This window comes from Somniosus microcephalus, unplaced genomic scaffold (assembly GCF_052327205.1).
Source record: "Somniosus microcephalus isolate GS21.2 unplaced genomic scaffold, FLI_Smic_1.0 scaffold13, whole genome shotgun sequence".
In the NCBI taxonomy this organism is placed as follows: domain Eukaryota; kingdom Metazoa; phylum Chordata; class Chondrichthyes; order Squaliformes; family Somniosidae; genus Somniosus; species Somniosus microcephalus.
In genome coordinates, this window is record NW_028225200.1 from 191976 (window position 1) to 218389 (window position 26414).

Here is a 26414-nt window from a genome sequence, read left to right on the forward strand (position 1 = left end):
GGCTGGGTGGAGACTCCCGTGGTGTAGGGCTGTTCCGAGGCCCAGGCGGAGAGGATGGCGCCTCCTCGCTCGGCGCGCACGAGGCTGAGAGGGCCGCATGGCCTGACGCATAGGTCTCAGAGTTCTTCTGCGCCACATCCAGCGATCGAGCTGTAGCCACGGCCGTCTTTAGATCCAGAGTGTCCCTTTCAAGCAACCTCTGCCTAATGTAATTCGATCGAAGGCCCGATATAAACGAATCGCGAACCGCTTCTTCCTGGTACAAAATGGCCGTCACGGCCTTGTAGTTGCAGTCCTTCACCAGGGCCTTTAGATTCTGTAGAAAATCATCCAGCGATTCCTCCGGTAGTTGCCTGCGGGTAGCCAAGAGATGCCTGGCATACACGTCGTTAACAGGCTTCAGGTATTGGGCCTTGAGAGTCGCGAGTGCATCCTCGTATGTAGAAGCATCCTCGATTAGCGAGTAAGTCCGATGACTTACTAGGTTAGTCAGTAGGCCCAGTTTGTTGGCCCCATCATCGAGCGATGCAATGAAATGTTCGAAACACCGGAGCCAATGTGCGAATTTCTTCGATGCGTCCGCCGAATGTGGATCACTGTCTAGACACTCCGGCTTCAGGAGTCTGTCCATCCCTGGAAGTAATAAGCTATTAAAATTGATATACCTTAAATAGCTACAGAGACTGGTAGTTATAACTCAAACAGTTGGCTTTTAATAGCTTAGAACTGGACAGAACAGAACACACATGTTAGCCTTCTGACCAGCTTCTCAGAAGTGAACTAGGAGGCGGAGCCAGGGGCGAAGTAACAGATCAGGACAATCAATGGCACAGCAGATTGGTATACAGTATATCAGCATTCCTGGCCAACCAAGAAAACAGCAGGGTTACAATAGATTACAATAGGAAACTATACACAGGTAGAATAAGGTATATACTTATAAGACTTATTTCACCACAGTGTGCAAAAATCCTTAGACAGGCTTAAAGCAGAATGTAAAGCCGACAATTTGAAACTGAAACAAGATCGTGAAAAACAAAAATGAGAAAAAGGTATAAAAGATCGAAAGGAAGGAATGTACCCGATGGCTGAGGAATTGGCTAAAGACGCGAAGGCAGCTGCGGATAAAGTAGAGCAGGATATGTTAACTGTGAAACAAGCTTTTGAACAACTGCCATACGATGAAGCATCAGAGGATGATGAAATTATCACTCAAACGTTGGTAAAATTGGGGGGATTATTGGCTTCAGCTCAGTCTCGGCAACAGCAGCAACCCCAACCATCTTCACCAGCACAGTCACTGTCGGTGCAGTCACCTTGGCAACCACTTCCCCAACCATACAGTCACCCTCCGCTACCCAACAAATCAAATAATCCGTTTCTCGGGTTATCTAATTTACCGACCCCACCAGTGTCAGCAGGACAAACGATCCCATTAGGAGGCCATTTTCCATTACCACAAGCTCAATCCACCCCCTACTTAAACTCTCAAAATTTAGGGTCTGACCCTCATGTGGCCCCACAGAGGCATGCTCCCCTAGATGTTAGTTCCCTTTTGATCCCACAATTTTCGCCCTATGTAACTCCTACTGCATTGGCTCCAGCAGTCAATCTTTCCCCTGGATCTCCACAATGTGATCCCTCGTGTTATACGGACCCTAATGATTCCACCAATCCCGCTCCTCCCTTTTCTCCCTTGACACCCTTAGGAGCTCAAATGGCCCCTACTGGTGGAACCCCAACTGGTAGTCCTAACCACGGGTCCCCAGCGACACCACGAGGACGGTCCCGAGGACACGGAGACCCTACAATGGTCCCCATTAGGGAATACCCCGATGGATTAGGGCGTACGGTAGAAATGTATAAACCATGGTCACCAGGAGAATTGTGTGCTCTCAGAAAGGACTGCCCAAATTTAGAAACCGAGGGAGCAGAAAGAACATGGGATTGGTTACAACAAACGGTTGTAGCTTATCAGGGAAATGCAAAAGATATGTGGGACTTGATCGCACATTGCCTAACTAGACCACAATTTAATGCTGTTAAGATGGAATTAGGAGACACCTCATGGACAGACTTTGAAATAAGTCATCCAACAAGCACGGTTACAGACCGACAGAGAATTGATTATTTGGGATGTGCATTTAGGGATCAAAAAATCAAAAAAATCAAATCAACTTTTATTGTCATTGTTAGTGCACAAGTGCAGTACAACGAAATGTAGGCTTGCGGCTCCCGAGAGTGTACATTTAGATTAAGACATTTAAACATTCAACATTCATTTGGCTTGTAATACATTAACATAAATATAACCATAATAAAGTGGATTGAAGACGAAGATTAACTATTCTAAAATAATAAATACTAAACAGAAGAAAGAGGAATGGGTAGAGGACTTTGTTCAGCGATTCTCTCAGGTCTATAGCAAGTACTCAGGAGATACCGATTTTGATGAAGACGAAAACTCTCCTCAGTATAATGCCTTGATTCTATCTTGCCTTAAACCTGAAATTGCCTCTGCCTATAAATTAACCACTGAAAATTGGGAGGAGAGAACTACAAATGCAACTCATAAACGGCTTGTACAGGTTGAAGAAAGTTTGGGAAAAGAGAAAAAAGAGGAGAAAGACAGTAAGGGAGGGAATAAAGAGACAATGTTTGCCCAGGTTCCCAAGCAACAGGGCCCCCAGACGAATGTGACATGGGTGCCCCCAGCCAACTCCGGATGTTATACTTGTGGTAGTCCTCATCATTGGCAAAGGAATTGCCCGTCCCGACCACAAAATGAATGGTCATTTCAAGGGGCAAGACCACGTTTTAATCCAGGCCAGAGAGGCAGGGGCAGGGGAGGTTTCAGAGGACGTGGCGGACATAGGGGCAGAGGAGGTTACACTCAGGATGATCAGGCCTGGCAATCTCGACAGGAATGTTGGAACGGCGGTCAGTCCACACAGGAACCATTGCCACCCCCACCACCACCGGCGGCCCCACATTATGAGGGAGGTGCGTGGTATCCCCATAATAATCAGTTTTGACAACCCACACCCTCGGGAACCTCGAGTGATACTGACGCCGCGTCACTAATAGACAAACAATTTCCCCAATTTACGGCGAATGCCAAGTTGGAGCCATATGTATTTTTACGGATTGAAGGACAAGATTTGGCCTTTTTAGTGGATACCGGAGTCACATACTCATCCATCTCAGGGAAGGATTTGGATATCCCTGGCACAGGAAAAGTTAAAAATCTTTGGGGCTTCTCAGGAACTATGGTTACTAATGAAATCTCAAAAGAAGTAAAGGTGGAAGCAGCAGGCATCGTCACCCCCACCAATTCCTAAAAACAAAGGATATAGGCCTAGAAATTGGGTTGGGGCGCCAAAGTGGCGCAAAAGCCGCCTGAGCGCAGGATTTAGCGCAGCGATCGGAGTGATACCGATCGCCAGAAATTCAGTTCCATTGCCACTCGAGGGACACGGGGCGAGGCTCGAGGCGCTCCGTGTCCCTCTTAGGGCGCTGAAACTGATTATCGCAGCGCAACGTGCCGCAGCGCCACATGCTGCGGCACGGCACGCTGCGGTACTGCAGGCCTTCCTCCCATTGTTAAGGGGGAGGGGCCTGCAACAGCGCAATCCCCGCTCGCGAGTGCCGGCCAATGAGCCCGGCACCAAGGAGAAGTGCCGGGCTCTCGGGAAACAGCCGGCAATGCCGCGGGGGGGGGTTAGGAGGCCGGGGACGGAGGTGCTGGCAGGCGGCCGCCCCGCACCTCCACCTTAACTTGCACCGCTGCCGGCACAGTAAGGCCCCGTGAACCGGGCGCGGGTAGCGAGCGGCGCAACTGCGGCATTCGCTACCAAATATCGCGAACAGGGCATGAATGGGGCGCTGCGCACACCGATGACGTCATCAGTGGCGGCGCAGCACAAATGCCTAACGCCACCATTAGCGCCCCTACTGAATATCGCCGGAGATGCAGCCAGTGGCGCTACAGCCACTGACTGCCTCTTTAGGCGCTAACAGGTGGCGCTACTCACCCAATTTCTCCCCCATAGAGTTTAATGTCCTCGGCCGGGACCTATTGTGTAAATTGGGAGTAGTGATCAAATGTAATAAGGAAGGATTATCAATCGATCAGGAGGAAAGGAGTCTTATGCTTTCCAAAGCGGAAAGGTATTCTCCGCAATGGTGGGCTTTGGACTTAGGAGAGGATGAGAAAGAAAAGCTTGTCCTGTCCCTTGGATCACTGTGCTGTAAAACTAATCCGTCACAAGTTTTTACAGAACAAATAAACCCGAGATCACCTTTACATTGTACGCTAGCATATGATAAAACTGGGAAGGATCAGGTTCTGGAAGATTTTTTCAAACCTTTTATTGGGACACAGCATACTCTTGAAGTCTGGGGATACTTTGCAGGAAGGGAAGGAACTGCCGCCTGGGTTCAGCTAGCATCAGGAGATACGAGTCTTTACCAACAAGGTTGAAATAGGGCCCCCCATATCACCCTGCATGTCAACCTAGGTTTTCCGGCCAAAGATCTCGGGCCTATGGTTCAAAGAGTTCTGTCAAAACTACCAATCAATGCTGAACCAGGATTTCACCGGCTAGATGAGCACACGTTCGCTTGGTTATGCGATTGGCCCCTACGCCTGGCATCGATCCTCTCTCAAATCAAATCGACTTTTATTGTCATTGTTAGTGCACAAGTGCAGTACAACGAAATGTAGGCTTGCGGCTCCCGAGAGTGTACATTTAGATTAAGACATTTAAACATTCAACATACATTTGGCTTGTAATACATTACATAAACATAACCATAATAAAGTGCATTGGCAGATGTGCAGGCTTTAGAGTTTATTTGTGGAGTTCAGTAGGATGACAGCCCTGGGAAAGAAGCTGTTCCTAAATCTGGTCGTTCGGGTGCGAATGCATCTGTAGCATCTCCCAGATGGCAGGAGGGTGAACAGACTGTGGCTGGGGTGGGTAGGGTCTTTGATGATGGACCATGACCTCCGTAAACAGCGTTTCTGGTATATGTGCTCTATGCACCCGGATCGATCCACGGTTCCCTTAAAAATGGAAGAGGGGGTTAATAATAACCTGACAGAGGGAATAGATCCTGCTGTATGGGCAATACATCCTAACCAAGTAGGATTCGCTAAAAACGCTGAATCATACAGAATCCATTTAAAACCAGGGACTCGATTGCCAGCCATTCCACAATACCCGATGAAACTGCAGGCTAGAGACGGCATTAGACCAATGCTGAAGGATTATTTACAACAAGGAATTTTAGTACCCACCTCCTCCCCGTGCAACACACCCATATTTCTAGTTCCTAAGCAAAATAATGATTGGAGATTAGTACATGATTTAAGGGCCGCAAATGAAGTAATTGTTAAGTCTGTGTGTTCCAGTTGTATTAAGATTAATTACTGACACAGACTACAAGAATAAAGTTCAACAGGTCTTTACTAGTTGGAGGTCAGGACTATACTAAATACAATATCACTACACAATACTTATATACCGGTGGTCACCACCGGTATTACGTATACAGCAGCCAGAGAAAGTAGTACATCTCTTAAGGTGGAACAGGCTTAAGTTCTCTTAAGGTGGAACAGGTTACATACACCACAATCCTCCCTTTTTAGCTTAACAGTCATATCCCCATTTAACATAACATCATAACATATATACATATATGTAACTTCAGGTATAAACAGTTCAAAGGTTCAGTCTCTCAGGAGGCCTTCTGATTCGGTTTGGATAACGCCTTTCAGTGGTCTCTGATTCTTGTTGCTGAGGTGACTCTTCTTGTTGGTTTCCTATGTATTGGATGTCATCATCAGGTACAGTCCCTGCTGAGGTAGATGCTTCAGGTTCATTAACGTCTTCCACAGTTGTCTCTGTCGCAACCATGGGTTCGACCCTTGCTCTTGATTCTACCAGTTGATCCGCATGACGCCTTATCACATTGTTACCAATATCTACTGTGTACATCAGAGGTCCTTGTCTGGCCTGAATTGTTCCGGACTGCCATTTTTCGTTTCCATAGCCCCTTGCCAACACTGGTTGTCCTACTTCGAAACTTCGAGTGGACTTGTTATTAATATGCCGGAACTGTTTGTTTTCCACTTCCCTCCGCACATTTGGTTTTAACAAGTCCAACCTGGACCGCAACCTCCTGTTATAAAACATCATGGCAGGACTTTGGTTAGTCACTGCATGAGCGGCATTTCGATATGCCATTAGGAAATTGTCCACCTTGTGTTGTAACGGAATCTGATCATCGTTCATGGCCTTTATTGCCTTTTTGAATGTTTGGACAAATCTCTCGGCCAACCCGTTTGTCGCCGGATGATATGGGGCAGAGGTATAATGTTTCACCCCATTCTTCTTTAAGAATTTTTGGAATTCTTCCGACACGAACTGTGGTCCGTTCTCCGAACATATCTGTTCTGGCAATCCGTTCCTTGCGAATATTATTCTTAACACCGCAATTGTCTTTTCTGAAGTAGTGGTATTCATCTTGATCACTTCTGGCCATTTGGAATGTGCGTCCATCGCAATTAGGAACATGGAGTCCATGAATGGACCAGCAAAGTCAATATGTACGCGTTGCCATGGGGCTGAAGGCCATTCCCATGGGTGTAGCGGTGCGATCGGAGGTGCATTTTGCACTTTTTGGCACCCAGCGCAGCTTTTTGTCAACTCCTCTATCTGTTGGTCAATGCCCGGCCACCATACATAAGCCCTAGCAAGACTTTTCATCTTAACTCCCCCCAGATGACCTTCATGCAGTTCCTTTAGAACTCTTTCCCGTAACTTGGGAGGAATAATCACTCTTGTCCCGTACATCAAAGTACCATGGCAGACAGACAGCTGGTCTCGCCTTGCCGAGAATGCCGGTAACAGAGGATCACCATGTGTTGGCCATCCCTTCACTGTCACCTCGTAAACTCGGGACAGTGTCGGGTCATTCCTGGTTTCTCTTTCAATACTTGCATTGGTGACTGGTAAACATTCGATGATGGTCGAATGAAATAACTCCACAGGGTCAACTTTCGTCGTCTCTTCTGCTTCAGGTAGTGGCAGGTACGACAGGCCATCAGCATTGCCATGCTGCTTTGTACCTTTGAATTCTATTTGATATTGATGTGCCCCTAGGAAAAGGGACCATCTCTGGAGTCGCTGTGCTGTCATCACCGAAACACCTTTCTTAGGGTTAAAAATGGATACCAATGGCTGATGGTCTGTTAGAAGTGTGAATTTTTGGCCCTGCAGGTAATGATTAAACTTCTTCACTCCCCATACAAGGCTGAGAGCCTCCCTATCGATCTGCGCATAGTTGCGCTCAGCGGAGGTCAATGACCTGGATGCAAACGCGACTGGCCTTTCCGTGCCATTTGGCAACTTGTGTGAGAGTACCGCCCCAATACCATATGGAGAAGCATCACAAGCCAACCGAATAGGCAGTGTCGGGTTGAAGTGAGCCAACACTTCCTCTGAGGTGATCAATTCTTTGCTTTTGCGAAATGCCTTCTTACAGTTTTCGCTCCATTCCCATGGTACCCCCTTCTGTAAAAGAGCGTTCAGCGGGTGCAGTACCGTGGATAGATTCGGTAGAAACTTATGGTAATAGTTAATCAATCCCAGAAACGACCTCAACTGAGAGACATTATCCGGAGCGGGAGCCTTTACAACTGCCTCTATCTTGTCAGGAGACTTATGAAGCCCCTCCCGGTCAATGACATGACCACAGTACGAGATCCGCTTCTGAAAGAACTCACATTTCTGCCGATTAACTCTAAGTCCATACTCTTTCAGTCTGTTGAGCACCAGTTCCAAGTTTGCGAGGTGTTCTTCATCACCATCACCTGTAATCAGAATATCGTCCAGGTAACATTGTGTGCCTGGAATTCCCTGTAATACCTGCTCCATGGCCCTCTGCCAAATTGCCGGAGCCGATGCCACTCCAAAAACCAGCCTATTATACCGGTACAAACCTCTATGCATGTTGATCGTGAGGTACTGGCGTGACTCTTCATCAACCTCCATCTGCAAGTACGCCTGCGCCAGGTCTATCTTGGTGAAGTGTTTCCCGCCAGACAACGAAGCAAAAATATCCTCAATCCGCGGAAGCGGATACTGCACTGTGTGAAGCACCTGATTAACGGTGATCTTGAAATCTCCACAGATGCGAACCTTCCCTGGTTCTCCTGGCTTGTTGCTCGAAGGACGTTTCATAACGGGAACAATGGGCGTAGCCCACTCACTCCAATCTACCTTAGACAGTACACCTGAATGTTCTAGCGCTTCCAGTTCCGCTTCTACAGTAGGTCGTATTGCGTAGGGTACCGGTCTGGCTTTGAAAAATTTTGGTTGTGCATGTTCATCAATCTTGATGTTTGCCGTAATTCCTTTCAGTGTTCCCAGTCCTTGCTGGAACACCTCTTTAGCATCATCCAATATTTTGGACAATCGTTTAGGTTTGACATCTGTTTCCCCGGAATCTACCGTTAGTGCTTTTAAGGAGTGCCAGTCCATATTCATTTCCTAATCCACTCCCGTCCCAGTAGTGGTGGACCTCCTTCAGGTAGCACATATAAGTCCATTACTTGGCTTTCTTCGCCCTTGTGGACCACTTTTACCTCTATCTTTCCGATGGGGTACACTCTTTGCCCCGTGTATATTTTCAATATAATCTCCGTATCCCGTAGGGGAATATGTTGGAATAACCTTTTGTAATCTTTCTTATTCATGACCATCAATGCCGATCCAGTGTCCAATTCCATCTTTACTTGGACTCCTGCTATCTGAAGAGTGACCCAAATTGTCTGGAGATCTGCATCCTTACCAACGTTGTGTACTCTTAAGCTACCCAGTTCATTACTGCTAGCGTCTGAATCTGACTTCTGTTCATTCGAACTGGTCTTTGTCACCTTGTGCACCTTTATGTATTTTCCTTGCGGTGACTTTTTGTTGCTGGTCTTCTTTCCTGACCGGCATACTTTAGCTATGTGGCCAAGCCTGCCACACGTTCTGCATTCTTGGTTTTTAAACCAACACTGGTTCTGACGCAAATCAATATCTCTAAGGATATGGTGTTAAGGAAGCTAAAGGGATTGAAGGTGGACAAATCCCCAGGGCCTGATAACATGCATCCTAGGGTACTGAAGGAGGTGGCCCTAGAGATAGCGGATGCACTAAGGATGATTTTTCAGAATTCATTAGACTCGGGAACAGTGCCGATGGATTGGAGGGTAGCTAACGTTACCCCACTATTCAAAAAGGGGGGTAGGGAAAAAGCAGGTAATTACAGACCTGTAAGCCTTACATCAGTTGTGGGCAAAATGCTGGAGTCCATCATTAAGGATGAAATAGCGGAGCACTTAGCAAATGGGGACAGGATAGGACAGAGTCAACATGGATTTACAAAGGGTAAATCGTGCTTGACTAATCTATTGGAATTTTTTGAGGGAGTAACTGGTAGAATAGATGGGGGAGAGCCAGTAGATGTGGTGTACCTGGACTTCCAAAAGGCCTTCGATAAGGTCCCACATAAAAGATTAGCATGGAAAATTGAGGCTCATGGGATAAAGGGGAAAGTTTTGGCGTGGATAGGGAACTGGCTGTCAGATAGAAAACAGAGAGTTGGAATAAACGGCTCATTTTCTGAATGGCAGGCAGTAACAAGTGGGGTACCACAGGGATCTGTCCTGGGCCCCCAGCTGTTCACAATTTACATTAATGACCTGGATCAGGGAGTCGGATGCAGCATTTCCAAATTTGCAGACGACACTAAACTAGGAGGGGGGGTGGGCTCAGAGGAAGAGACCAGGAAGCTCCAGAGCGATTTGGACAGACTGGGCGATTGGGCGGATAAATGGCAGATGCACTATAATGTGGACAAGTGCGAAGTTATCCACCTTGGGTGCAGGAACGGGAGGGCAAATTATTATTTAAATGGCAATAGATTGGGAGAGGGGGAAGTACAGAGAGACCTGGGTGTTCTTGTACACCAGTCACTGAAGGCGAGCATGCAGGTGCAACAGGCGGTCAAGAAGGCAAACGGTATGCTGGCCTTCATAGCAAAAGGGTTAGAATACAGGAACAGGGATACCTTGCTGCAGCTGTACAGGGCACTGGTGAGACCACACCTCGAGTACTGTGTACAGTTTTGGTCGCCTCATCTGAGGAAGGATGTTCTTGCCATGGAGGGGGTGCAGCGGCGATTCACCAGGCTGATACCAGGAATGGCGGGAATGACCTATGAGGAGAGACTATGTAGTTTAGGGATGTACACACTGGAGTTTAGAAGATTGAGAGGGGACCTCATAGAAGTGTATAAAATTCTGACAGGTCTAGACAGACTGGATGCAGAAGGAATGTTTCCCTTGGCGGGTGAGAACAGAACTAGAGGACATAATTTAAGGATAAGGGCTAAACCATTTAGGACAGAGATGAGGGGGAATTTCTTCACTCAGAGAGTGGTGAACCTGTGGAACTCATTGCCACAGAGGGCAGTGTACGCCAGCTCATTAAATATATTTAAGAGGGAATTAGATATATTTCTACGGGCAAAAGGGGTTAAGGGTTACGGAGAGAAGGCGGGGACGGGATACTGAATTAAAGGATCAGCCATGATCTCATCGAATGGCGGAGCAGGCACGAAGGGCCGAATGGCCTACTCCTGCTCCTATCTTCTATGTATCTATGTATCTATGATCGTGTGTTGTCTTTCCACAATGATAACATTTTTCAGTACTCAAACCCAATTTATTTGTACTGTGTTCCGGTGACCGTAGCTGCATTACTGCCGTGCCTCTCGCTGCGGCTTCGTGTGCTGCTACCATAGTGACCGCTTTCTCAAGCGTCAGCTCATTCTCCTCGAGCAGTCGCTTTTGTGTATCTTCTTTTACTAATCCACACACAAATTTATCTCTTAGCGCATCTGTTAGTCCCGTTCCAAACTGACAGTACTTTGCTAGCTTACGCAATTCCATTAAATATTCAGCATTGCTTTCATCCTTCAGCTGCCTTCTGCTGTAAAATTTAAATCGTTCCGCTAGCATCAGCGGCATGGGGTTTAGATGATTTTTCAGGACAGTAACAATCTCCTCGAACGTCTTATCCGCCGGTTCATCTGGTGATAAAAGGTGTTTCAATTGCCCGTATGTCTTCGCACCCATTAAGTTCAATAAAGTTAGTGCTTTCTCTGCATCTGGGATTTTATTTGCTTTACAATAATTTTGTATGCGTTCTACATACATGGCCCAATCTTCGATGTCGCCATCAAAGGTACCAATGTTCCCATGTTTAGGCATCGTTGCAATTTATTTTATCCCAAGATGGCGGCTTCCCGCTCTTGTCTTCGTCCTCCACCTACAAAATGGTGGTTTTCCCGCGCTTGGCTGCAATGGCGTTTGGCGTGCCGCTGCTGCTCCCCTTTCCCAGCGGTTAGTAACTCCCCCGACGCTGTCTCCGCTTCACCGCGGCTCCCTCGGGCATTCGTGCTTCCCCGATGTCGCGCCTCGCAGCCCCTCTTGCAGCCCGGTTATTAGCACCGGCTGCGTTCGCCTTCACCGCGTCTCTCGCGCCTTCAGTCGCCCCAGACGCTGCGCCTTTTTGGCCCGAAAGCGGCCCGGCCCTTATCACCAGCCGCGATCGATGTTCCCGCGCTGCGCCTTTCGGCCCGAATGCAGCCCGGCCCTTATCTCCGGTCGCGATCGATCTCACCGCCCTTATTCCTCTGTCTTCCTCCCCCCATCTGTACAGCCAACGCGGCCGACTTTCTGTTCACGTCGCTGACCGGCTTACCCACTACCGAGGTAGAAAGAAGATAGCTGACTGCCGCTGATGGAGGTTTCGAGTTCAGGATGTCTTCTGCACTCCGGGTTCTCGATGCCTGCCGTGCGACGTGTCTTCCAGCAGGGTGATGAGGGTGGATGCCTCTCTTCAATGCCCGTTCTGTGGACGAAGCCGCCGTGGATGTAAACTGCTGCAGGGTAAGAATCGGACTTGTCGCCACTGTTAAGTCTGTGTGTTCCAGTTGTATTAAGATTAATTACTGACACAGACTACAAGAATAAAGTTCAACAGGTCTTTACTAGTTGGAGGTCAGGACTATACTAAATACAATATCACTACACAATACTTATATACCGGTGGTCACCACCGGTATTACGTATACAGCAGCCAGAGAAAGTAGTACATCTCTTAAGGTGGAACAGGCTTAAGTTCTCTTAAGGTGGAACAGGTTACATACACCACAATTGTTCCAATGTTTCCATTAGTCCCGGATCCATCCACTATTATGGCTTCTACTCCCCCGAAGGTTGAAAGATATACGGTTATTGATCTAAAAAATGCTTTTTACGCGATTCCAATCCATGTGGATTCACAGTACTTGTTCGCCTTCTCTTTTGAAGGCCGACAGTAAACTTGGACACAATTACCACAAGGTTTCGTTGATTCTCCGACCGTCTTTTCAAGGGAACTGCACAAATGTTTGGCCCCTTTGCAACTACCGGGAGGTTCAACTCTTGTACAATACGTGGACGACTTGCGTATTGCATCACCCACAGAGATGGATTGTCAAATGGATACAAATGTAGTATCAAAGGCAAAGATCCAATTTTGCAAAAAGCGTGTCACGTATTTAGGGCACATTCTGACACCAGATGAAAAAGTCCTGCTCTCAGAAAGGACCCAAACAATATCCCAATATCCAGAACCTACCACTAAAAGAGGGATACGAGCATTTTTAGGATTAATAAATTTCTGCAGGCAATGGATACCAAAAACCACCCATGGAAGAATAAATCAAAATTATGTACTCCAAGGCCAGTAGGAACGGCGGGAGGTTTTCCATTGATGGCAGTCACATCTGATGACTGTCTGATATGCGACTTAATGCATAAACAAGCCAAACTTACATACGCTTCTGATAAAAGGTGCAACTTGACAAGGCACAGAATACGACCCTGGTCCAAAGAACATTGCACCGGAACCGATAAATGCAAGAAATGTACCGAAGTAGAAGGTATACCAATAACAATCGTACCGCATTTCGAATGGTGTATAGAATCAAAAATTGGTGAAGTGGAGGTAGGGGCGCTTTTCCCCACATTTTGTGACACCATCATCTCCATAAATGGAAAGAGAGAGGGACAACACAATGAAACTATGTGGCCTACCAAACCCCATGATAAATCAAAAGGAACTACTAAATGTCTACAAACTTCAGAATGGAACCTAGAGAACCTAGCCAGACGATCATACCAGTGTTCTCCAACAGCACTTGAAGGGACTATGTGGGTGTGCAATCATACTGGGTACCCATATTTACCAAATAACTTTAAGGGAAGATGTGCTATAGCATTTATCATCCCAGCCTTCAGACTTGAAGATGAGATTCCGAGTGAAGACCCAACCTACAGTCAATGGAAAAAAAAGAAATTATGGAACTAATTTCGCCATGCGCAAACTCTTGGGCTCGGATCCTTTCAAAACACACCACCAAACCTGGTGGAACCGACTCCTAGGAGCTTTAATACCATCTTATGGAGTAATGATGGCATTAGATGAAATAAGAAATTTAGCACAGGATGTGGAAGATATTGCCAATGACATCGCCATGGCTTTGAAATTGATCAATAAGGAATTGGGCCAAATAAGAATGTTTGCCCTACAAAACAGAATGGCACTAGATTATGTTTTACATGCTCAAGGAGGAGCATGTGCAGTTATCGGAGCAGAATGTTGTACGGACATTAGTGATTTCTCAAAGCAAATCCAAAACGAAATTGATGAAATTGACAGAAAGGGAAAGGAGGCTGGAGACATTGACCACACAACGGGAAATTGTGGATGGGGAGCCGTTGTGTCTACTAGATGGACTATTTGGAGGACTGTTTAGAACAATATTGGAATGGGTCATTTGTCTGGTTGTCTCATACGTACTCGTCTCGGTGATAATTAACAGACTGATTAAGTGTGGATCAGGAGGTGAAAAGCAGATGGTTATAATCAATAAACCTCAAGGAAGTGTCAATGTCACACAGGATTGGACTAGGATTAATGTGGAAGAACTGCAAGAATTAGAGGAAGGTGATAGCATTTGCGAAGATTCGGCGTAGTACTAGGAAGAAATGAGACAAGAATGACGCATGCGTTTGGGCAAAGGAGGGCAAGAAACAGAAACTACAAGGGAGGACCCAACCCCTGGACATTGATATCGGGCTACCTTTGCCTGATTGTATGCTCATATTGTATATTGAAAATTACCCTGTCCAGTATGTAGAGAACAAAGTTGAGGTTATCATGTAATGATAAAAGGAGGGAAGGTTAAGTTAAATTAATCACACACTGCCGTACAAATGCCTTGCAAAGCATGATGGACTAGTTGACATGGGTTAAAAGTTTAAATGTTGAAAAAACTGATGCAAGGCTATTAAGATGCAGTAGGAGTAGATAAGAAGGAACAGAAGGAGCAGAATGTTCTACTCCCTAACCACACTCAAGGCGCATCCTGTAGATAAAAAAGAAAAAAAAGAACTGAACAATGTAGGAGGAATCGAAATATGCTTGACATAAGATAACTGGTGTAGCAATGTGAAACTCAAGCAAAACTTTGTAAAAAACAAGTGACTCACAGAACGCGTGATCGTCTAGTTTAATGTTTTCCCATGACTTGCAGTATATGAAAATGTATAAATGTTGCAGCTCCGTGGGTCTCGGGGCTCACTCTTGGGGAGGCATACACAAAGGGTTTCTCAGAGTGAGTCCAGGTACCGGATTACCTTAATCAAACTTTACTTATTTTACATGTTCTGACTTTGTGTATTAGTAAGAAAGTGATAGACTGACCGGCGTGTTTAGTCTCCTAAAGCAGCGAACCTTGATCCCCCATGGGAGGGGTAGATCCTCCTCAATGACTGCGAGGAGTTAACAGGTGAACCAATTTAGAGAGAGCTTTCCTCTGTATCTAACCTGTGCTGTTCCTGCCCTGGGAGTGTTTGATGGGACAGTGTAGAGGGAGCTTTACTCTGTATCTAACCTGTGCTGTACCTGCCCTGGGAGTGTTTGACAGGACAGTGCAGCGGGAGCTTTACTCTGTATCTAACCCGTGATGTACCTGCCCTGGGAGTGTTTGATGGGACAGTGAAGAGGGAGCTTTACTCTGTATCTAACCTGTGCTGTACCTGCCCTGGGGGTGTTTGATGGGACAGTGTAGAGGGAGCTTTACTCTGTATCTAACCCGTGATGTTCCTGCCCTGGGAGTGTTTGATGGGACAGTGCAGAGGGAGCTTTAATCTATATCTAACCCGTGCTGTACCTGCCCTGGGAGTGTTTGACGGGACAGTATAGAGGGAGCTTTACTCTATATCTAACCCGTGCTGTACCTGCCCTGGGAGTGTTTGACAGGACAGTGTAGAGGGAGCTTTACTCTGTATCTAACCCGTGCTGTACCTGCCCTGGGAGTGTTTGACAGGACAGTGTAGAGGGAGCTTTACTCTGTATCTAACCCGTGCTGCACCTGCCCTGGGAGTGTTTGACAGGACAGTGTAGAGAGAGCTTTACTCTGTATCTAACCTGTGCTGTACCTGCCCTGGGAGTGTTTGATGGGACAGTGTAGCGAGAGCTTTACTCTGTATCTAACCTGTGCTGTACCTGCCCTGGGAGTGTTTGATGGGACAGTGTAAAGGGAGCTTTACTCTGTATCTAACCCGTGATGTTCCTGCCCTGGGAGTGTTTGATGGGACAGTGTAGAGGGAGCTTTAATCTATATCTAACCCGTGCTGTACCTGCCCTGGGAGCGTTTGACGGGACAGTGTAGAGGAAGCTTTACTCTATATCTAACCCGGTCTGTTCCTGCCCTGGGAGTGTTTGACAGGACAGTGTCGAGGGAGCTTTACTCTGTATCTAACCCGTGCTGTACCCGCCCTGGGAGTGTTTGACAGGACAGTGTAGAGGGAGCTTTACTCTGTATCTAACCCGTGCTGTACCTGCCCTGGGAGTGTTTGATGGGACAGTGTAGAGGGAGCTTCACTCTGTATCTAACCCGTGCAATCAAATCAAATCAACTTTTATTGTCATTGTTAGTGCACAAGTGCAGTACAACGAAATGTAGGCTTGCGGCTCCCGAGAGTGTACATTTGGATTAAGACATTTAAACATTCAACATACATTTGGCTTGCAGTATATTAACATAAATATAACCATAATAAAGTGCATTGGCAGATGTGCAGGCTTTAGAGTTTATTTGTGGAGTTCAGTAGGATGACAGCCCTGGGAAAAAAGCTGTTCCTAAATCTGGTCATACGGGTGCGAATGCATCAGTAGCGTCTCCCAGATGGCAGGAGGGTGAATAGACTGTGGCTGGGGTGGGTAGGGTCTTTGATGATGGACCGTGACCTCCGTAGACAGCGTTTCTGGTATATGTGCTCTATGGTCGGTAGCTGGGTGCCGGTAATGCGTTGGGCAGTTTTGACTACCCGCTGCAGGGCTTTCCGGTCATCGTAGCTACAGCTGCCATACCATACTGTGATACAGTTTGTCAGGATGCTCTCTATAGTGCAGCGGTAAAAGTTAGAGAGGATCAGGGGTGACAGATTATATCCCTTCAGCCTCCTTAGGAAATATAGGCGCTGCTGGGCCTTCTTCACCAGAGAGGAGGTGTTGAGGGACCAGGAGAGGTCTTCCGTGATGTGGACTCCGAGTAACTTAAAGCTGTCCACCCTTTCCACCACAGCCCATTGATGTGGATGGGGGTGTGACTTCCACCTTTGGACTTCCTGAAGTCCACAATGATTTCTTTTGTTTTCTTGGTGTTAAGGGCCAGGTTGTTATCGGCGCACCACTTCACGAGATGCTGGACCTCCTCCCTGTAGGCTGACTCATCGTTGTTGGTGATCTGGCCTACTACCGTGGTGTCATCCGCAAACTTGATGATAGTATTGGAACCATTAACAGCCACACAGTCGTGTGCCTGCCCTGGGAGTGTTTGATGGGACAGTGTAGAGGGAGCTTTCCTCTGTATCTAACCTGTGCTGTTCCTGCCCTGGGAGTGTTTGACAGGACAGTGCAGAGGGAGGTTTACTCTGTATCTAACCCGTGCTGCAACTGCCCTGGGAGTGTTTGATGGGAAAGTGTAGAGGGAGCTTCACTCTGTATCTAACCCGTGCTGTACCTGCCCTGGCAGTGTTTGATGGGACAGTGTAGAGTAGAGCTTTATGCTGTTTCTAACCCGTGCTGTACCTGCCCCGCGAGTGTTTGATGGAACAGTGTAGAGGGAGCTTTACTCTGTACCTAACCCGTGCTGTACCTGCCCTGGGTGTGTTTGATGGGACAGTGTAGAGGGAGCTTTAGTCTGTATCTAACCCGTGCTGTACCTGCCCTGGGAGTGTTTGATGGGATAATACAGAGGGAGCCTATTGCCCATGATGCACGCTCCAATTACTTATCCGATGGTCCCAGCACTTGATCCCCCTGAAGATCCCTCCAATTATTGCCTCTGGCGCCCTTCCTGTTACAGGGAGTAGACTTGTTTCAGAGCACAAAGGAGGGAGATGGAATATCCTTGCCATATCCCAAACACCATTCCCACTAACCTTCTCTCTTTGCCAAAGCAGGATGGAGACACACTGAAATAAAGTGAGGGGAGACTTTCTGGAGTATAAAGCAAAAGGTAGAAATGGGGGCCTTTGAATCGTGGGACCTCACATTCAGAGGATGGGAGGGAGAATTTATCAGTGGTAATTTTGGGAGCCAGTGCTCCCTGCCTGGAGTCTCAGTACGCGGGAGCAGGGTTGGAGATGGGACTGATTGTACAACCTGCGTTCATGCCCAGTGAGACTGCACACCAGGAGCAGAGCCTGGTCATGTGACTCTGTAATACCTAGAGTGGGAGGGGTTTGGGCTGCTTTGTGACATGGTCCCTGGTTCCTTTCTGATGTCACCTGTAGACGGTTTACGCCCCTGGTTACACAGCATCAGTGGGAGTCAGTGTGGGTGGAGCTGGACATGGCAGCTGACACTGCCGGTGAGTCTAGTCCATATAAATAGGGGAAAGGAAAGAACAATTTAATATTAAGGTAAGTAATTCAACCTAATGTCATTAATTACAAATATATTCAAATTAAATCTAATCATAGTCACAAAAATTGTATTCAAATTACAGATTCTAGAATTAATAATAATCAGTTTTATGTTAAAGGATTCTTGGACTGAACAGTATCTGTGAAAAGTGGAGAGAGGAGTCGAATCATCGTCACACTAACTGGGACTGGATGGAGGTGGCTGGATTCACAGAGCCGATCAGGTGGGACTAAGACCCCTCCAGAGGTGAGAGTCTAACCAGCCACAGGGAGCTGTCTGACAGCTGCCAGAAGACTCGGCCTTTGATGCGACAAGTTGACCCGAGCTTAACTCGTGTGTGAAGCTACCTGGGAGTGCTTGACACTTACATGCAGAGGGATTTTTATTCTGCATTCTTACTATGCATTACCTGAGCTGGTGTACATCATTGGATAGTATCAGAGGAGCAGTACGCTGCATTTAACACATGCTGGATGTGGGTTGGCTGTGGTTGGTGAACCAATTTAGAGAGAGCTTTACTCTGTTTCTAAACCGTGCTGTACCTGCCCTGGGAGTGTTTGATGGGGCAGTGTAGAGGGAGTTTTACTCTGTATCTAACCCGTGCTGTACCAGCCCTGGGAGTGGTTGATGGGACAGTGTAGAGGGAGCTTTACTCTGTATCTAACCCGTGCTGTACCAGCCCTGGGAGTGGTTGATGAGACAGTGTAGAGGGAGCTTTACTCTGTATCTAACCCGTGCTGTACCTGCCCTGGGAGTGTTTGATGGGACAGTGTAGAGGGAGCTTTACTCTGTATCTAACCCGTGCTGTACCTGCTCTGGGAGTGTTTGATGGGACAGTGTAGATGGAGCTTTACTCTGTATTTAACCCGTGCTGCACCTGCCCTGGGAGTGTTTGATGGGACAGTGTAGAGGGGGCTTTACTCTGTATCTAACCCATGCTGTACCTGCCCTGGGAGTGTTTGATGGGCAGTGTAGAGTGAGCTTTACTCTATACCTAACCCTTGCTGTACCTGCCCTGGGAGGTTAATGGGGACAGTGTAGAGGGAGCTTTACTCTGTATCTAACCCGTGCTGGACCCCAGCTATTCACAATATATATTAATGACCTGGACGAGGGAACTAGATGTAATATCTCCAAGTTTGCAGATGACACAAAGCTGGGTGGGCGTGTGTGCTGTGAGGAAGATGCCGAGAAACTCCAGTATGATTTGTACAGGTTGGGTGATTTGGCAGAAGCATGGCAGATGCAATATAACATTGATAAATGCAAGGTTATCCATTTTGGTGTCAAAAACAGGAAGGCAGATTATTATCTGAATGGCAATAGATTGGGAGAAGGGGAAGTGCAATGAGACCTGGGCGTCCTTGTGCACCAGTCACTGAAAGTAAGCATGCAGGTGCAGCAGGCGGTTAAGGCAAATTTATGTTGGCCTTCGTACTGTGAGGGTTTGAGTACAGGAACAAGAATGTCTTGCTGCAGTTGTATAGGGCCTTGGCGAGACCACATCTTGAGTATTGTGTGCAGTTTTGGTCGCCTTATCTGAGGAAGGATGTTCTTGCCATGGAAGGAGTGCAGCGAAGATTCACCAGGCTGATACCTGGGATGGCAGGAATGATGTATGAGGAGAGATTGGGTCGATTAGGCTTGTACTCGTTGGAGTTTAGAAGAATGAGAGGGGATCTCATCAAAGCTTATAAAATTCTAACAGGACTAGACAGACTCAATGCTGGGAGGAAGTTCCCGATGGTCGGGGAGTCTAGAACCAGGGGTCACAGTCTAAGGATAAGGGGTAAGCCATTTAGGACAGAGATGAGGAGGAATTTCTTCACCCAGAGAGTGGTGAACCTGTGGAATTCTCTACCAAAGAAGGCAGTAGAGGCCAATTCATTAAATATATTCAAGAAGGAGTTGGATATGTTTCTTAAGGCTAAAGGTATCAAGGGCTATGGAGAGAAGGCAGGGACAGGTTACTGAATTTGGATGATCAGCCATGATCTCATTGAATGGCAGAGCAGGCTCGAGGGGCCGAATGGCCAACTCCTGCTCCTATCTTCTATGTTTCTATGTTTTCCTCACTGATTGCAGCTCTTAACCAACACCAACTTTACAAAGAAAGCCCCGTGTGGCAGCCTGGAGCTCAGGGGCCCAGCGCGCAGGCACGGGGGGAGGATGATTGACAGGGGCCCAGGGTGTGTGCTGAGCATGCGCGGTGCGGGCCGGGCGCTTGTGGAGCAGGAGAGGGTGGGGCCATGGGGCGCATGCGCGGTGTCAGCCACAACTCAATGCTGCGGCCGGAGTGCTTTCTGGAGCGCGGGGGTTTGTGGGTATTGCAGCCGCCATTACTGTTGATCCTTTCAACCAACCTGTGCAGAAGCTGGGGCCTGAAAATCAGCTTCACTGCCCCTGGGCTGGGAAAGGGGGACATGAGACAACATTCTCCCTCTTACACCTTTCTAAACTCCTTTTACAGAGTTTTAGAAGTGGAGCATTTACAGACAGGAAGCTCAGACCAAACATCATGTCAGGATCAGACAGAGTCGCTCGATTCATCAGGACCTGAATATCATCGGCCTTTGCACATGGAAGGAGAGAGCAGCGATCGCAGCGCAGACAAACCACACACGTGTTCTGTGTGTGGACTCGGATTCAGCCGATCGCCTGACCTGGCGAGACACGTGCACTGTCACACCGGGGAGAAACCGGGTAAAGGTGGGGATGGTGGGAATGGATTCAGTTCCCCGTCTACATCAGAAGTTCATCAGCACTGTCACACTGGGGACAGTCTGTTCACCTGCTCCATGTGTGGGAAGGGATTTGTTTATTCATTCCACCTGCTGAGACACCAGCTTGTTCACACTGATGAGAAACCATTTAAATGTTCTGACTGTGGGAAGAGCTTTAAATGCTCCGGGGACCTGAAGCAACACCAGCAACTTCACACTGATGAGAGACCGTTTACATGTTCTGACTGTGGGAAGAGCTTTAAATGCTCCAGGGTCCTGAAGCAACACCAGCAACTTCACACTGATGAGAGACCGTTTACATGTTCTGACTGTGGGAAGAGCTTTAAAAGCTCCAGGGCTCTGACCAGACACCAGCGAGTTCACACTGGGGAGAGGCCATTCACCTGTTCCATGTGTGGAAAGGGATTCTTGCAGTCCACCAAACTGCTGGCACACAAGCTTGTTCACACTGGGGAGAGGCCATTTCCCTGCTCTGTGTGTGGGAAGGGATTCACTCAGTCATCCAACCTGCTGATACACCAGCTTGTTCACACTGATGAGAGACCATTTAAATGTTCTGACTGTGGGAAGAGCTTTAAATGCTCCAGGGGCCTGAAGCAACACCAGCAACTTCACACTGATGAGAGACCATTTACATGTTCTGACTGTGGGAAGAGCTTTAAAAGCTCCAGGGCTCTGACCAGACACCAGCGAGTTCACACTGGGGAGAGGACATTCACCTGTTCCGTGTGTGGAAAGGGATTCTTGCAGTCCACCAACCTGCTGGTACACCAGCTTGTTCACACTGGGGAGAGGCCACTTCCCTGCTCCATGTGTGGGAAGGGATTCACTGATTCATCCAACCTGCTGATACACCAGCTTGTTCACACTGATGAGAGAGCGTTTAAATGTTCTGTCTGTCAGAAGAGCTTTAAAAGCTCCACAGACTTGAAGCAACACCATCTTGTTCATACTGATGAGAGACCCTTTAAATGTTCTGACTGTGGGAAGAGCTTTAAACGCTCCAATGACCTGCTGAGACACCAGCAAGTTCACACTGGGGAGAGGCCATTTCCCTGCTCTGTGTGTGGGAAGGGATTCTTGCAGTCCAACAACCTGCTGGCACACCAGCTTGTTCACACTGATGTGAAACCATTTACATGTTCTGACTGTGGGAAGAGCTTTAAAAGCTCTGGGGCTCTGACCAGACACCAGTGAGTTCACACTGGGGAGAGACCAATTCCCTGCTCTGTGTGTGGGAAGGGATTCTTGCAGTCCAACAACCTGCTGGCACACCAGCTTGTTCACACTGATGAGAGACCATTTATATGTTCTGACTGTGGGAAGAGCTTTAAAAGCTCCAATGACCTGCTGAGACACCAGCGAGTTCACACTGTTCTGTAGCGCAGGGCCCTGCAGACAGCTGGGGAGACATGAACGTGGAATGGATGAATGTTTTATAAATTCTTGTACTATTGTTTAATCTTTCAATCTGTTGTGCTGATGATTCCCTTGATTTGACTGTTCATGTTATTTTTGTTTTTCTCCTTATCACAGGCAATTGCCTATTAAAAGTCAACCATCACAACCAATAAAACCTGTAACATAACAAAAAAAGTTTAAAGGAAACTTAAATTAAATAAAAATTCTATTTTCGGTGGTGATGATGCACGCCAGTCCCTCCGGTACCCACTGGTCACGGAAGGCCTCGAGCGCGCCGGTGGACTGTTCATGTTATTACATTGAATGTACAGCACAGAAACAGGCCATTCGGCCCAACTGGTCCATGCCGGGGTTTATGCTCCACGCGAGCCTCCTCCGACATATCCTCCTATGTTTATCTGGCTTCTCCTTAAATACATCTATGTCGTTCACCTCAACTACTCCTTGTGGGAGTGAGTTCCACATTCTCATCACTCTCTGGGTAAAGAAGTTTCTCCTGAATTCCCTCCTGGATTTATTAGTGACTTTTATATTTATGGCCCCATAAAAATGATGAGATTCTGTTAAGCTGACCAGTATGTTGTTGTACTTTGTCTTTTTCTGATGAATGAAACATTACTGAGCCCCTGTACCCGTGTTATGGGATGAAGTGCCAGACAAGTGAAGGCACAACGTCTGGGTGTGAATCTGATAATAACCTCACGGACCGTATAGGAGTGATAACCAGATGGGCTTGTGGTTATAGTCTGGTCACAGATGGACTAAATTCCCTGAATTAGCAGGAGTTCAGGAGGCGGTCAACAGACGGGTCCAAACAATCCCATTTCCTGAGCGGTAACCAAGCTTGTGTATAAGAACAGGCCACATAAGCCGTTGTCAGTTGGAACAGACTCGAGAAGGTCGCGCGCGAATCCACTGTACTTCTATTCTCCAGATTGAGGGAATTATCACCCGATCTGTGTTATGCAGCGCTCTTAATAAAGCCTGGAGAGACAATTTGTGTTCTTGTGAGCTTGATTATCGGGTATCCGAAACCCTGGGACTCCCGATCATTAGAGTCAACCTCAGTGTGTGGAAAGGGATTCCCTGGTGTATCCCACCCGCTGACACACCAGAGTGTCCACATTGTGACTGTGGTGGGTCGATTCCACTGTTTCCAATGCCTTTAATCACATCCAGGACTGAAACGTGTTAATTCAGGCAACTGGGGCATGTTAATGTTAAAACCCCAATAACTGGGCTGGATTTAAAGATTATTCCCTGTTCTCTCAGTACCCGTGAGCAGAGAGAAGCTGATGTTATACAATCATAGAGCACAGTAGGATGCCTTTCGGCCCATCATGCTGGTGCTGGCTCTCTGAAAGAGCGATGCCCTGCTCTTTCATAAGAACATAAGAAATAGGAGCAGGAGTAGGCCATACGGCCCCTCGGGCCTGCTCCGCCATTCAATAGGATCATGGCTGCTCTGAATCTAGACTTACGTCCACTTCCCTGCCCTCTCCCCGTAACCCCTAATTCCCTTATCTGCTAGGAAAATGTCTATCTCCATTTTAAACTTATTTAATGTTGCAGCTTCCACAACTCTCTGGGGTAGCAAATTCCATAGATTTACTACCCTCTGAGTGAAGAAGTTTCTCCTCATCTCAGTTTTGAAATGGCAGCCCCTTATTCTAAGATTATGCCCCCTAGTTCTAATCTCACCCATCAGTGGAAACATCCTCACCGCATCCACCCGATCAAGCCCCCTCACAATCTTATATGTTTCGATAAGATCGCCTCTCATTCTTCTGAACTCCAATGAGTAGAGTCCCAACCTACTCAACCTTTCCTCATACGTCAACCCCCTCATCTCCGGAATCAACCGAGTGAACCTTCTCTGAACCGCCTCGAGAGCAAGTATATCTTTTCTTAAATATGGAAACCAAAACTGCACGCAGTATTCCAGGTGTGGCCTCACCAGTACCCTATATAACTGCAGCAAGACTTCCCTGTTTTTATACTCCATCCCCCTTGCAATAAAAGCCAAGATTCCATTGGCCTTCCTGATCACCTGCTGCACCTGCATACTAACTTTTTGTGTTTCACGCACCAAGACCCCCAGATCCCTTTGTACTGTAGCACTTCGCAGTTTCTCTCCATTTAGATAATAACTTGCTCTTTGATTTTTTCTGCCAAAGTGCATAACCTCACACTTTCCAGCATTACATTGCATCTGCCAAATCTCTGCCCACTCACTTAGCCTGTCTATGTCCTTTTGCAGGTTTTTTATGTCCTCCTCACTCACTGCTTTCCCTCCCATCTTTGTATCATCGGCAAACTTGGATATGTTGCACTCGGTCCCTTCCTCCAAATCGTTAATATAGATTGTAAAGAGTTGGGGTCCCAGCACTGACCCCTGCGGAACACCACTAGTTACTGATTGCCAGCCCGAGAACGAACCATTTATCCCAACAGCCCTGCAAATTTCTGCCTTTAATATATATCCAATTCCCTTTTGACTGCTACTATTGAATCTGCTTCTACCTCCCATTCAGGCAGTGCATTCCAGATCATCACAATTCGCCGTGTAAAAAAGTCTCCTCATTTCCTCTCTAGATTCTTTTGCCAATGATCTGAAATCTGTGTCCTCTCGTTACCGACCCTCCTGCCAGTGACAACAGCTTCTCCTTGTTTGCTCGATCAAAACCCCTCATAATTTTGAGCACCTCGATCAGAGCTCCACTTAACCGTCTCTGCTCCAAGTTATATTGCCATTGTTTTGTGAATTGTTGCTGTGATCAAGGTGCTGGATGTCCGTGCCTGGGGAATGGGACATTCTATCCTCGTGAGCACCGAGTGTCAGCATCCAGCAATCTCTGGTCAGGGACTGTCTTTTTAAACTGCCTCACCTGAGCTTTTTGACTCCCAGATTTCATTATTAATCATTTCAGAGTTTTTGCAGAGTGACCAAGGCTGAACAGATAAACGTGAGGTATTACATTTTGGTAGGAAGAATGGGGAGCTCACTTATCACTTGGAGGGTGCGAGTCTAGGTGGGGCAGAGGAACAAAGGGATCTCGGAGTACAAATACACAAATTACTAAAAGTTGCGACACAGGTTAGCAAGGCCATAAAAAAAGCAAACCAAGCACTAGGGTTTATTTCTAGTGGGATAGAATTGAAAAGTAGTGAAGTTATGCTAAACCTGTATCGAAACTTGGTTAGACCACACTTAGAGTACTGCGTACAGTTCTGGTCGCCATATTATAAAAAGGATATAGAGGCACTGGAGAGGGTGCAGAGAAGATTTATGAGTATCATACCAGAAATGCGAGGGTATACATATCACAGAATCACAGAAACCCCACAGTGCAGATAGAGGCCATTTCGGCCCATCGAGCCTGCACTGACACATATCCCACCCGATCCCCGTAACCCCACGTATTTAATCCCCCTAACACTAAGGGTCAATTTATCATAGCCAATCAACCTAACCCGCACATCTTTGGACTATCAGGAAAGGATGAACAGGCTGGGTCTCTTTTCTCTTGAAAACAGAAGGCTGAGGGGTGACCTAATAGAGGTCTTTAAAATTATGAAAAATGTTGATAGAGTGGATACAGAGAGAATGTTTCCACTTGTGGGGAAGAGCATAACTAGAGGCCTCAATATAAGATAGTCACCAAGAAATCCAATAGGGAATTCAGCAGAAACTTCTTTACCCAGAGAGTGGTGAGAATGTGGAACTCGCTGCCACAGGGAGTGGTTGAAGCGAATAGTATCGATGCATTTAAGGGGAGGCTAGACAAGCATATGAGGGAGAAGGGAATCGAGGGTTATGCTGATAGATTTAGATGAGGAAAGACGGGAGGAGGCTCGAGTGGAGCATAAACACCGGCATGGACTGGTTGGGCCGAATGGCCTGTTTCTGTGCCGTATATCTGATGTAATCCTATGTCAAGTATCCCAGCTGGCTTAGCTCCAGGCACTTTAGCTCAGTGGGCAGCACTCTCACCTCTGAGTCAGAAGGTCGTGGGTTCAAGTCCCAGTCCAGAGACTTGAGCATAAAAATCTAGGCTGACACTCCAGTACTGAGAGAGTGCTGCACTGTCAGAGGTGCCGTCTTTCGGATAAGATGTTAAACCGAGGCCCCCGTCTGCTCTTT

The 26414-nt window shown here is 47.2% G+C and overlaps 1 pseudogene; it reads left to right on the forward strand.

Moving 5' to 3' along the window:
- The first annotated feature begins 20683 nt into the window (after positions 1–20683).
- On the forward strand, positions 20684–22231 carry LOC147083932 (uncharacterized; annotated as a pseudogene).
- Positions 22232–26414: the final 4183 nt, after the last annotated feature.